Source organism: Cupressus sempervirens, chromosome 3, assembly GCF_028749045.1.
Source record: "Cupressus sempervirens isolate cs-2001-9-10 chromosome 3, ASM2874904v1, whole genome shotgun sequence".
Taxonomy (NCBI): Eukaryota; Viridiplantae; Streptophyta; class Pinopsida; order Cupressales; family Cupressaceae; genus Cupressus; species Cupressus sempervirens.
This window is the reverse complement of record NC_143120.1, coordinates 815,003,895-815,017,754: the sequence shown is the minus strand read 5'-3', so window position 1 is coordinate 815,017,754 and position 13,860 is coordinate 815,003,895.

Below are 13,860 nucleotides of genomic sequence, written 5' to 3'. Positions count from 1 at the left end.
TGCACAAAATTGCACGAAGAAATGGTGTGCATCGTGTGAAATCATGCATAGACCCACATGAAGTCTTTCACTAACCCACGCGAGAAAATGAGGTGCCGCACGAAGACTTGCACAATAGGACACTTTTTTGCATGAGAAAGTGTAGAGATTCAAGTGAGACCCTCAAATCTTTGCACAAAAATAAAATTTCTTGCACGAGGATTCAAGAAACTATAAAGAACAGTATGAATAGAATGATAAAAATGACAAAAAATTAAATAAATGAGGCTAGAAAACTATTTTTCTGAGCCCCATAGTGGGCTCCATAAATGTATATGTGGAATGTGGCCTCAAAGTTCACAAACACACTTCAAAATAGTCCTTGTATGCGGATTCGTCTTGGAATAAACATGAGATTGTTCACCCAACAAGAGTCCTGCAAGCTGACCTATTGCCTTCTATCTAGAAGGATTTTTCCTATTTATACTCTCAGATTTTAGGTGCAGGCAACCAGACTATTCTAGAACGAAGTATTTAAATGCAATTAAGTCTATATGAGTGTGCAAGTAATCTAAAATGAAATATGCATTTAATCTAAGAACATATAAAATAAGCTAGACTATATGTATGCATATTAAAGCTAAATGATGTTAAAGCTAAAACAATGAAAAAGCTATGACAAGATTGAGTCTGCAATTTGACAACAATTCAATATCATCAAAATCCAACCTCTATAATGAGGAATTAAGAGTCTCTTAAATAGAATTCAATTAATCCATCAACAATCGAGATCAATTTAGATGAATAGTTGAGATCAAGAGGAGATTCAGTTAGAATGGACCTTGCTAGTCTTAAGTTGGATGATCTCATTTCCAAAAGTAGTATCCTTCCCATCTATGGTCTCAACAAAGGTACTATAGTCCAACTTTTATCCATAATAATTATCTTCACAATTTAGGAAATTTAGAATATCTAAATCATCTTCAAATACCTGCCAGCTTTCAATATTTTTAGGTATTTAAGGCCTACTTTACACCTCAACTTTGGATACTCTTGTAAAAGTGATGTCATCATACTTAATGGTTACATTCCAAGAGATATGCCATCTTATTATTTGTTCTATCCATCGATGCAATCCGAAAGGCATCAAAGGATTCAATTTTATCCTATACATCATTCATATATTGCTTTAGCCTCTCTTTTTTTGATGCATATGATTGCCTAATCTATGATACTACAATCTTAGTATCACCAATCATATACAAGCATTTTATACCATGTTTAACAACTAATCTTTAACCTAGGAGGAGTGCTTCATACTCTAAAATATTGCTTGTGCATGTAAAATCCCAAGTGGAAGAGTATCTGAAATTTTTCTTCTTTGGTGAAATAGATACCACTCTAGCACCAATCCCTCTTTTTTTAACTTGCACAATCAAAATACATAGTCTATAGTTCTCCATTTTTAGAGGATTTTTTTACTTCTTGTGTGTGTAGGTATTTATTCTTTCTCTAAGACAATTACTTCTACCCTAAAAGAATTTATATTTGTGTCCAAGAAACAAGTTGCATGATTATCCACATTTTCCTCAATCATATGAGTGATCCTTGGTTCCCTATCTATTTTGATAGCTTTGTTATGAATATGAAATGTACCAAAAGATAAATCACACTATAAACTACCACCCATGGAAATACTCCATATTCTAGATAACAACATACCATACTGAGGTGGAATATCTACTACCAACACACTTATAGTCATGTCTTTGTGTGGGTATGATATTAATTTGTAAGGGAGTACACTAATGGTTCCTATGATTGGAACTTCTCTAGAATATAAAGCACAACAGCTCCCTTGTTTAGTGTCTACCTTCAGGCCAAGAGACTCCATTATCTTAAATGACATAACTATATTTGAGGCACCATAGTCAATCATATAGCTCATTACCATTTTTCCATTTATAATCAAACTCAAGAAGAAAGGGTCAATGTTTTCAATATATGTTGTTGCATAATTATCAAGATACACTAGGGGAATTTGAGACACTACTCCTTCATCCTCCTTTTCTTTGGGTGGGTTTTGTATCTTTTCCCCTAAAGTCTTACTATTTTTTAACTGTACTACCCTTTCTAACACCCCCTAACCATGCTAGGGATTTAATCTTATGCTCATCTATTCTAAACATTTTAGATAAGGGAACTTTTACAATAATTTGTGACAACATGGATAACATATATACATGGGCGTAAGGAGGAATCTCAATAAGAATACCTTTATCATCCTATGGTTGAACAATGGAATTCTTGACTTGTTTGCTAGTCTCTGTCTCAGGTACTTTGACTTCAACATATTATTTCTTCTTGTCAGTACTTTGAGTGTCTATGCCCTTCTTAGGTTTCCATCTTTTTGCCTTGACATCCTTTACCTTCACAACCTAAGGATATTTTCTCTTACTTACATCAAATATTTTATGAGTAACATCCTTGATGAAAATCCTAGATGGTTTACCAAGATTAGCATTGAGAGTTCTATTCCTTCGATGGTAAGTGCTCTATACTTGAGCAAACATATTTGCAGTTATCTGGTTAATCTCTTCCATTGATGATTTTATCAAGCTTATATGGCTTGTATCTAATATCACATTACATGGTCTATTATCCATGTCTTCATCACTATTAGGAAAAATCTATTGATGAAACATCACTTCTTTAATTATTCACATCCAATTCTAATTCATCTTGCTCTAATTCATTATCATGTTCATAATAAGAACTCACTAAGTTTCAAGATAAATCATCATGGTTTTCTTCATCTGCATCTTCATTTGGTTTAGATTGTTGGGAGGCGATAATAGATTGGGAAAATGCACAATACTTTGGGGCATGAGGGGATTGACAAATTATGCACCAAGGAACTTCTTCTACAATATTTATAATGTTTCTCTACAAGGGATCTAGTGCAGTCTTCTCATTAGTACCATTGGCTATATTATTGATGGGATTATTATCCTTCTATTGAGTATTATAATGAAAGTTTTTATAGCTTTTTCTACCTATTGAAGTTGTTGCTTTAAAACTAAGATTTCTCACTAGGAAATGCTTTATTTACATTTCTAGTTATAGGCTTCATGTTCTTCAACATATTTAACTTATGATCCATCTTGTCTTCCTCAGGCTTCTTGTTTCCCCTAGGCTTATCACCATCTCTCTTATTACCTTGGGGGTTAAACAACTTAGGATCATCTCTTCTCCCCAACTTACCTGAGGCTCTCCTATTATTTTCAATGTTTATTGCAACTCTGAAGGAATCCATTAACATCTTAGGATCTTTTTCCATTAGTATATATGTCATCATGCAGTTTCATAACTTGGAGGATCTTGTACATTCCCTTCTAAAACCTAACATTTAATCAAAGGTAGACTCATTCTAGTTTTTCTTAATATTTTTGAACTCATTTAACACAAAGACAACATTAGTATTTTCCCCATACCACTCCTTAAAACATTTCTCCAAATCATCCCATGAACTAATGTTGTCATCAGGGAGTATTCTAAACCAATCCCTTGCATTTTTAGTACCAGAATTCATAACAACTTTATGACTACATATTCATGTTCTACTTCATAATCATTCAACATATCAATGAAGTTTCTAAGATGATCTTCACTATTAATAACATTATTACCAACACATTTTGTAACCTTATCTATTAAACCATTTGAAATAGGATTATGATAACCATGAATTCCTATAAAGGATATTTTATTGTACCTCTCCATATATATAGGTCTCTTCTAAAAAGTTAGGGAACTATAAGAACTAGGGCCAGTAGTATTTGCTATTGTTCCTAACTTTGTATTTACTTTTTCTCCAAAAGCATGTTGACCTATTATGGTAGAGGAAGATGGTAGACTATATTGTGAAGTACTAACATTACTTACTAGGGGACCATAAACAACACAAAAAGACATACCTTGAGAAGGTGCAACTTGTCCAGTTGTTAGGCCCAAAGTAGATTTACGGAATTGATTCTTCTTTGTCATCTCAACAACTTGGGCTTCATTTTCTACTTTCTCTATCTCTTTAGCTAGATCCTCACACTCTTTCCTAGATTTCTATAGTTCCAACTCAATATTAGACATAGCAAGGGTGCCTTTGGATATAGAAACATGTTGATTGATTTGAATACCTACAACCTTCTGTTGCCTTTATCTGCAACTCTAGTTGCAAGCTTTGTTGTACTTGCTTGAAATCTAGTTTCCTCTACTAGCTTATACAGAAGGATCTATGTTATAACTGGTCCCTCTCTCTCTTGTAAGGCATGGTCCTCATTTTGAATCATAGATCTCATAGTTCCCACATCACCAAACAAATATGTTTGTAGAGATGCAGATTTCTCATTTAGCTTTTTCTTCTGCTCATTCAACATGACCACCCTTCTAATAAATTTATATATCTCTATGAGAAAATTCATTATTATCTTTTCTTTTTTCTTTTCTAAACATGTGTGTTTCGAATCTTCCTCCACAAATTTATTTTTGAGAGCTTCCACTTTAGCCAACACATTATCAAGATCAACAGCAGTAGCCTCTAATTTTGTAAGATTACTGAGATCAATAAGATTTCTCTTAGTAAAGGGGATATGCTCTGGATGAGATCTAATAGGTTGTGTACTCTAAGATCTCCCATGCTAATCTATTCCTTTAGAACCACTTTTTCTAAAAATAAAATATTTAGTGGATGAAATTACTTTGTTCTAGTAGGTTTCTTCATCTTGAAAAGGGGTTGTGAAAAGCTCACCCAAAAGCCTAGTATTCTTAGATTTAGAGCTCAAAGATGAGAAACCTCTTTCTTCTATAGGTTGATACCAAGGGTTACTTTCAATATTATTCCTAGGTTTCTAGATGTGGCTAGACTCTCTCTTTTTCCTAAGCCAATTCCTTCTACTAGCTTGTGGTAGCTCCATGTGCAGTACGACCTTAGGGTGTTCCTTTGTGTAAGCCCTTGAATTTTTCTTTTGTCATCCATTATATTATAACATAAATCAAGTACTAGTTATGAAACCTTGATTGAGTCACCACTAACTAAGGAAAATATAACTTTTATAATGAAAAACCTTGAGAATATGCGAAAGGCTAGACCAACCACTACAGGTGTAAATATTGAGCCATGTTAAAAATGTAACTACCTTCACTATCCCACTTATGTAATAAAATACTGCTCACTTACAAAGGAATATGTCTAAAGGTATTAACCTGATAGATACAACATACAACAGAGAAAGACAACTCCATCACAATGAAAGGACACTGATCTTACATGCTTGTATTAGAATTCTATATAATACCCATGTAGTGTCCCCAATAAAGTCACAATTTTGTTTTCTCTTGATGTGATAGGATTATAATTACCTTTTGCGATGTGGAAAATGCCTAGGAGTTAGCTTCAAACCATGATAGGTATCCCCAATCAAACCAATAGGACCAACTGATAAGATAGTATAGTCTTCTTCCCTTTGAATTCTATAGGATTCAGGCAAGCATACCTTGGGGTTAATCATCACTCAATTTGTAACAATATTAAATATTAATCCCAATTAAAATAGATAGTAGCCCTAAATACTTCTAACTTAAAAAAACCAAAAGGACTGCAAGATAGCTAACCCTTCATATCACGAAGCTCTCTAAGTCAAGTGTAGGCCAATTCTTACATATCTACAATATAACATAAAATGTAAAAGATTTTGTTTAAAGTTTTTACTTTTATACAAACCTATATATATGTTGAGAATAAAAAAATGATCAATGTTTTATCCGTCTAGGATCTAATGTATAAATTCAACACTATAATTTATGGTATATTTCCCTACTTTGTAAGGATAATCACTATACTATCAATATCCTATACTTATCATAATCTCTTTGTAAAACCCAGTGATTCTTTCATACCATGACAAGCTTTTTGCATAATCCATTAGATTACCAAAAAATCTTGAGATGAGATATTATTCAAAAGGAATTATGACTAGAATTCATATATACTTAATATTGAATCGATAAAATCAAAGAGCACAATAAAAAAGAGACAAGATCTAGATTGTATAACTACACTAATTTCTCTAATTGTATTAATCTCACTTGAAAACTATACATCAATATTAGATCTATAACTCAAAAATCCAAAAAGACTTAGAATATTTGTAATTGTATTTTTTTCATTTATAAATAGGAGCATACTCAGATAACATAGAAAGATATGGACCAAGTCTAAATCAAAAGTATCTTTTCAAATTAAATTTTTGGACCCTTCTTCAAGTCCTGGGAACTCATTTATAGATGTGAGTTACAAAAAGCTTTAGACTTTGAGGGAAGAGACCATGTCAACTCCTTATTCACCAAAATATTCCAATTACAAAAGAACATGTGGCTCACTTAAGAAGAACACATGTAGTTAATCCTTCACTAGGTTGATGTGACACTCCTTGGCTCACATAACTCTTTTCTTTCTCCTCTACAATCTATGTCACCATCAAAAGGGAATATCTCTTCAAATCATTATTGTTCTGATGGGCCCTCATTATTAGAATCATTAGCTAGAATGTATTATTTTACCCATTCTTCAAACTCATCATCTATAGACCATTTATGCTCAAGGATCTAATCTGCCAACTATCTATATGGGTTGTATTTTATTGTGGCTTCTATGAATTATTTCTCAAAGTTTACATAAATACCTAGGAATTTACCAATTTTGAAATACACTCTATAAAAAATACCATTTTCATAACTTGGGCTATGGGTTTAATCATGTCACTTACCTTGGTAATAGCCTCATTTCTACATTTAGTGACTCCTTCACACATTTGTCCTCTTTCAAAATTTGTGGCACTAATGTGTCTTGAAAACTTTGAATTGTCTTTTTGCCCCATCATCTTATTTTCATGTAATCAGGTAAAACTGAAAAGTTCTTGAGTGATTTTACAATTTTAGCTATGGGAATGACATCCAAAGGAGCATTAGGGCCCACTCTCAAACATAGTTCAATTTGCTTCATCTTCTCAATTCTGTCAATCCACTTCTAGTATGTTGGTTTTACTAAAGATCTATCATCCTTCAATTTGTTGATGGCCAAATATAATAGCTCATGCACTTGGTGGAGTCTAAAAATTATGGAGTTAATTTTCTCATGCAAGTGCATTACTATGGTTCAAACAATGATCTCCTTATCAAAACTAAAATTGCTTTTTTCATTTTCCATTTTAGTTGTAGGTCAACCACCTCTTCAATCAAAGTAATAACATCGTTTCCTTCCTTGGGTGGAATTTTTTGGAGTGGCACTATGGAAGTTGCTCGTGTAAATGGAACCATAATCAATTGTCTTGAAGAGATTGTTCTATCTACCACCTTATGTACTAACAAACTTACTTTGGTCTAAAAAATAGTGGTTAGCTTTGATTGATTCTCATGGATAGAAAAAACATGATTATACCTCTCTTTTAACTCTTCATACTTCTTCTCCTTTGCCTTTGCTACATCATGCACATAGGAAATATGTTCTTTCAGATCTCCAATTGATTTAGAGAGCTTGGCATCTTCCACTTTCTGAAGGGCTATATTTCCCCTAATTCCAATATCATTAACAATTTTCTTTTGAGAAGTAGAGGATGAGAAAGAAAAAGTAGCTAAGGCAACTAAGTCCTCACTGTAATTCATCCATGTTGTAGGTTTATCTGATTCCTTAATATTCTTCCTTTTCAATCTCATGTCTTGAATTATGGAATCAAATGCCACAACATATGATATATTAACATTTGGTAACAATAAAACTCCTAATTTCTCAACAACCTCTCTTCCCTCTTCTTGGGTAAGGGCCTCAAACTTATTCATAATTTCTTCCTCAATTTCTTGAATGAGATCCTCAACATTAGCATTAGGCCTTTGTACCTTCTTTTATTTCATTTTTTGATAAAATTATGTCCTATAGTGTTTTCGTAACAACCACTTGAAAGGTACCAATTTAACAAATTCATCATCCTCAACAAAGGCCCTACAAGCTTATGTGCTTAGATCCCTAGGGAAGATTCCCTTGATCTCTTGAGTAGTAATGTTAGACTTAGGCACCCTTAGTACTTGGAGGAGTCCTTCATTTAATCATTCTTTTAGTATATAAAGGTATTCTTTTTCCTCTTCTTATTCTTTAGGAATATCTAATTCCCTTAGCTACTCCACATCTTGTGTAGGTAATATACTACTAGGGGCTCCCTTTTCTTTAGGAACAAAATCATGGTGCCTTCCTAATGGTCAGGTTGGAGTAGGTGGTTTTGGTTACTATGGAGAAGAGATCTTTCTAGATGGGTCCTGTACCTCTTGACCTTCTAGGATCACTAGTTCTATTGGCCTCCTAGAAGGCTTTATCCTGTAATATACCTGTTACATATTGTAACCCCTACCAAATATTTTGAATTTTAAATACTGCCCACCCAACTGTCACTTTTCAATTTAATATTATTTTAAACATCCCCAAGAATATCAAAAAAATTAAACGAAAACCCTACGATATTTCTTCCCTGTGCATTTTAATGTTGCTTGGTGGGCCCGCAAGTCACCGTCGTCAGAATAAGATTGATCAACGGCTGGGGCTACGTTGCTATGAAAAGTTGCATAATGTTTTACCATAGCGACATAGCACCCTTTCGTCATGTTGTTAGGTGGGTCCTCCTTTTTCTTGATTGTTTCTTCGACACTGAGTTTTGGTAGATCCATAGTGGGCGCTATGGCGCTATTAGAAAATTTGTGTTCCTCGTCGATAGTGACATAGCGCCTAGACATAAAGTGATACTATGGTAACATTAGGAAGGATCATGGGTCCCAGGTATGCCCCATCGGATACCAGCGGTGAAAGTCAGACACGTTGGCAGATGGTCATCTTTCCATTGGCCGAGGTATGACTATGGAGTGTGGGTCCTATTTCACTTGGCAGGCCACTAATGAGGACTTGTTAGACAAGTTGTCATGTGGCCAATTCTCATTGGTTGGTATACTGGTAGGTCAGATCCATCTTGCTCACCATCAGATCAGTCTAAATCAATGGTCGGTGCTATCTTGCTATGGGAAGCTACAAGGATGTTACCCATAACAACATAGCACCTTGGCGATGCGTGGCACAGATGAAGTAATGGGCCTGCCTCTCTCCAAAGTAGTAGTATGACTCATCCTCAATGGCAGTTGTTAGATGGGTCACGAAACAATGGCAATTTTTCATTGGTCTATTCAGCCAACTCAGTGTGCAATTGTACAAATTTCTTACTCACCCTCAAATCAGTGTGGATCTATGGTAGGTGCTATCTTGCTATGGGAAGCTGTGAGGAGGATACCCATAGTGACATAGCACCCTTTTGCCATGTGGATTAGTGGGGCCAGATCTCACCAAGATGAAGATGCCAAGTTGTACCAGGTGGTTGCTAGGTGGATTCATGGACCAAATGCTTTATGTAGGCAAGTGCAGTATTCTGAGGATCTTCCATGACCGTTGATCTCCATGAGATCAACGGTGGGAACTATCTCGCTATGGAAGTTGCTTGGAGGATATCTATGGCAACATAGTACCTCAGTGACATGTAGTAGGGTGGGGCTGAGTGTTATGAGACTGCAGGGATGGTACCAGTTAGGGCCAATTTGTATGCCAGGTGTGTTGAGTTGGTTCGTGGGCCCAGAAGTTTTAAGGGCAGAGCATGGTGGTATGGTGAGTCTTCATGATCGTCAAATTAGTCAAGATCTATGGTGGGCACTATCTCGCTATGGGAAGTTTCCTAGAGGATACCCATAGTGACATAGCGCCTTACTGACACATGTCCCAGTGGGTCCGGTGGAGGCAGTAACTATAATGCGGCTGACAATTAATGTGACTGTCATGGTAAAGTTTACAAGGTGGAACAATTAGTAATGAAAAAATATGGTCAACCATGAAAGACTCCTACAAGGTGGGAAGATAAAGGGAAATCACTGGCCCATGTGGCTCGTCCTGCTTGGATCTAAAGTTTGACTCATTGACTTGTTGATTCACTAGCCAAAATGATAGGAAATACCAAGGTTTTTTGCATAATCTGATCTTATGGTCATTTCCAACCCACCTTGGAGTAAATAAAAAATAAAGAAGAGCACTCCACCACCCCTCCAGTTGATCCATCTACCTGGTCAGGATAATCAATGGCATCATTTCTATCTTTTCGAGGCCCTATTTTAGTTAAAAAATTAGATTTCATGGTACCAAAAAGCTATATTCAGATCAAATTTTCTTCTGGAACCCCATGATTATTCTCTGAAGGACTTTAATGCAGTGGTTGGGGAGTAACTTCAGTTGGAGGACATCCCAGTTATGCCTGAGCTATAAAGGCAATTTCTGTGAATTTTGTAAAGGTCGGACCTTCTCTGTTTCTCTGTTAGTGCTCTGCAAATTTTCAATGTAGATTCCCCTGTGCCTCTAAACTACATGATTTTCTATCTTATCTCCTTCAGCCATTGATATGAAAGTGCAAGGACTCTTTTGCCTCTTACTGATGTTTTGTAGAGATCTATGATCTACATGACTATATCTCCTTGGCCTATGAATGATAATATAAGTGAATCTCTCCTTCCTTGTGTCATTCATCTTGGTCTTCTAATCTGCATGTGATTATTAGGTTAAAGCAAGTTTGAATGTGTATATCCTTAGTTTCATTCTGGTTCAATAACGCATATATGGGCAGAGTTTGGTCCGAACACTCTATTTTGGTGCATCACCTCCTTAGATTAGATTAGGTATATTTTTGTTAATGCTCTCCTTCTCCCTTTTCCTCTCCAAGAGTAGTTAGGTGCATCTTGATAGTAAGAGGAAGCCGGCCTTCTCCAGAGACTCAACCTCACAGTTCAAGTCCCACAGCTTGGAGGTTGTTTCCCTGTTTCACTAAGTTGTCCTCATGCATAGGCTTTGAACAAGGGTGCAAACCTAAGTGACAATAGTTTTTGGCACGCTCGGTGGGACAAACTTTTCAAAAAAATTCAAGCCTACTGGTGTCAAAAGGGAGGATTTTAAGATCAGTACTGAGGAGATAGTAGTGGCTTCAATGTTTAAGCCTTCAAGAGGCTCATTCTTCAAAGTACTTGGCAACTCTGAGCTTTAAATAGACATCTGGTTCTAGACCAGAGTTGCAGTGATTCATGCCCAGAGCTGAAACAAGGGCATCTTCTGGAGGTAAGTTTCAATATCAAGAGCTTTCATTTTCAAACCCTAGAAGAAGGAAGATTAGAATATCTTTATCACTAGTTAGGAGTGAAATAGTAAAAAATATACCTACAAGGTCTATCTCTACTCCTCTTGCTATTAGATCTCAGCCTAGACTTCCATCAATACATATCAATAGATCACTTATCTATATGGCATTTCCTAGAGCTCATACTTTTGCCACCTTCAATGGTGGGAGCCCTCTCTTATTAGCCCAAAGACATGACATACCAGTAGCTTCTCTCAAAAGTATACCAAAGTTTACTGGTGAAACTTCTATATCTCCCTCAGAACATATTCAAGAGGTTGCAAATGTCTACAATATTCACGGTATTACAAAGGATGATGTTGCAGTTAGGCTCCTAGCCTCATCCTTGAAAGGAAAAGCACTACAATGGTACAGAGGTTTAGCTCATAGTTCTATAATATATTGGGATGGATTAGGAGCAGGATTGTGCAAACATTTTGAGGATAAAAGTGACTATTTGTCACTTTTAGAGTAGTTGACTACTATAAAAAGAGCCCCCCATGAATGTATGACTGATTTTAATTATAGATTTCAAAAGACATGGGATAGAATACCTACTTCAGTGAAGCCTACCCCTGGTAATGCCTTCTTGCATTACTTTAGAGCTTTTAACAATTATATTGCCACTACAATCCAAACTATGGGAGGAGATACCTTGCCTAATGCTTATGATATAGCGATAAGTGCATAAAATATATTGATACAAGGAGGTAAACTAGCTCCAAGGCCTCCTATGCCTTTCTTCCCTGATGTTTCAAATCATCAACCCGCAATGGCTCCCCTTCCCACAACTTCTACATCATAATCCCTTACTCTAGTCCCTCAAGCTTCCACATCCTCAAATGGGATAGATGAAATCAAAGAAATGATGCAATCGCTAATGAAGAACATGGATAAAAGAGAAAAGAACCTAGAGAAAAGATTGCAAGATCATGGGAAGAGGCTAGAGGATAACTCCTCTATGATGCAGAAAGTAAGCAACAAGGTGGTGACCTTAGAAAGATAGAAAGCTAAAGGTAGTAAGCCTCATCAATTGCAATATCAAACTCCAAACAGTGGTAGGCCTCCAAATCCTAATCATTGGAACAATTCTTTTGATCAGAGTAGGCAGGGTGGCCATTCTTCAACCTCAAATGTAAACCAAAGTAGGGCCATAGTCCCTCAAAATAATATGGCTCAAGATCAAGATTTTTGTCCCTCCTATAACTACTCTTATGCCTATCTTATGTGTTAGAAGGCTGAATCCTTTATGGCTTTGACAGTCCAAGAACTTGCAGCAAAACAATCATACAAGGGGGACCAATTTAAAGATGCCTCAGATATGCAAAGACAAGGCGATTGCTCTTTCATGAATCATCAGATGGAGGAGCATTGTAATGTAAACCAGGATTCCATTGCTCATAACACTAGAAGCAAAAGAAGAGCTATGGAAGATGCTATCCCTCCTCCCAATCAGGCCTCAACTTCAAATGTGATATCTCATGAGCAAGCAACAAATAATCAATCAAGTACCTTTCAACAAAAAAGGCAAAATCAAGGTAGAAAAGATACAAGTGATCCTTAGGTTATTCCATATCAACCTCATACAATTGCATCTCCCAAAGCTCCTACCAAAACACCCACTATGTCATTCAGTGTGGTAGAGAAAATGAAGAAGACAAATGTGAATATCTCTATGTGGGATGTTGTTGCTACTATACCCATGCAAAAGAGGTTGTTGCAACAAGAATTGGAAAAGATTGAACCAAATGATCAGACACTCAGCATGGAAAGTGCCAGAAGCCTAGTACAACCATCAAGGGAGGTAGAAACAAGAAAAAAGGTTAGACCTCCTCCATTGTATGTTTCTCTAATTATAGGGGGAAAACTAGTCCATAATTGCATGATTGATTCAGGGGCTAGTAGTTCAGTGATGCCTAGGTGTGTTGTTGATGCTTTGGGAATGAAATATGAGCCCATTGTTAGGGATGTATTATAGTTGGATGGTAGTACTATCAAGACTATAGGGATCCTTAGGAATGTGGAGATGGCCTTACATGCATGCTGTAGTTGTACTGTAACCCAAGATATCTCTATTGCTGAGGTCAAGCCATATTTTTCCATCTGTCTGTCAAGAGACTTTATAGCCCAAATAGGTGGTTACATATCTTCCAATTGGTCATATATGTCTTTTAAAATAAGATATGGAGCCAATGCTTCAATTAGATTAGAACCTCAAGCTCTCCATCATACTAAATCTTACACCCCTAATTTGATCAACATGAATTGCCCTATCCTAGAGATGGGTGAGAATGACATAGTGAATGAGCCCACCACTTCCCTAGAAGAGATACCTAATTTTTTCTTGGATGAATGGGATAATGCATATCAATTTAATCGTATGTCTGAAATCCTTGAGACAAGTCTCAGTATGTATTGTATATTGGAGAAAGATGCTCTTGTTCCCAATCTTGTGGAGACTAAAGAAGATATGAGTGGGATATGGAGTATGTACTTTGATGGATCAAGGAATAAAAATGGATCAGGGGCTAGTGCGATATTGATTTCTCTTGCACAAGTAAGGTACTACTTCCCCTTGAGGGTCCAATTT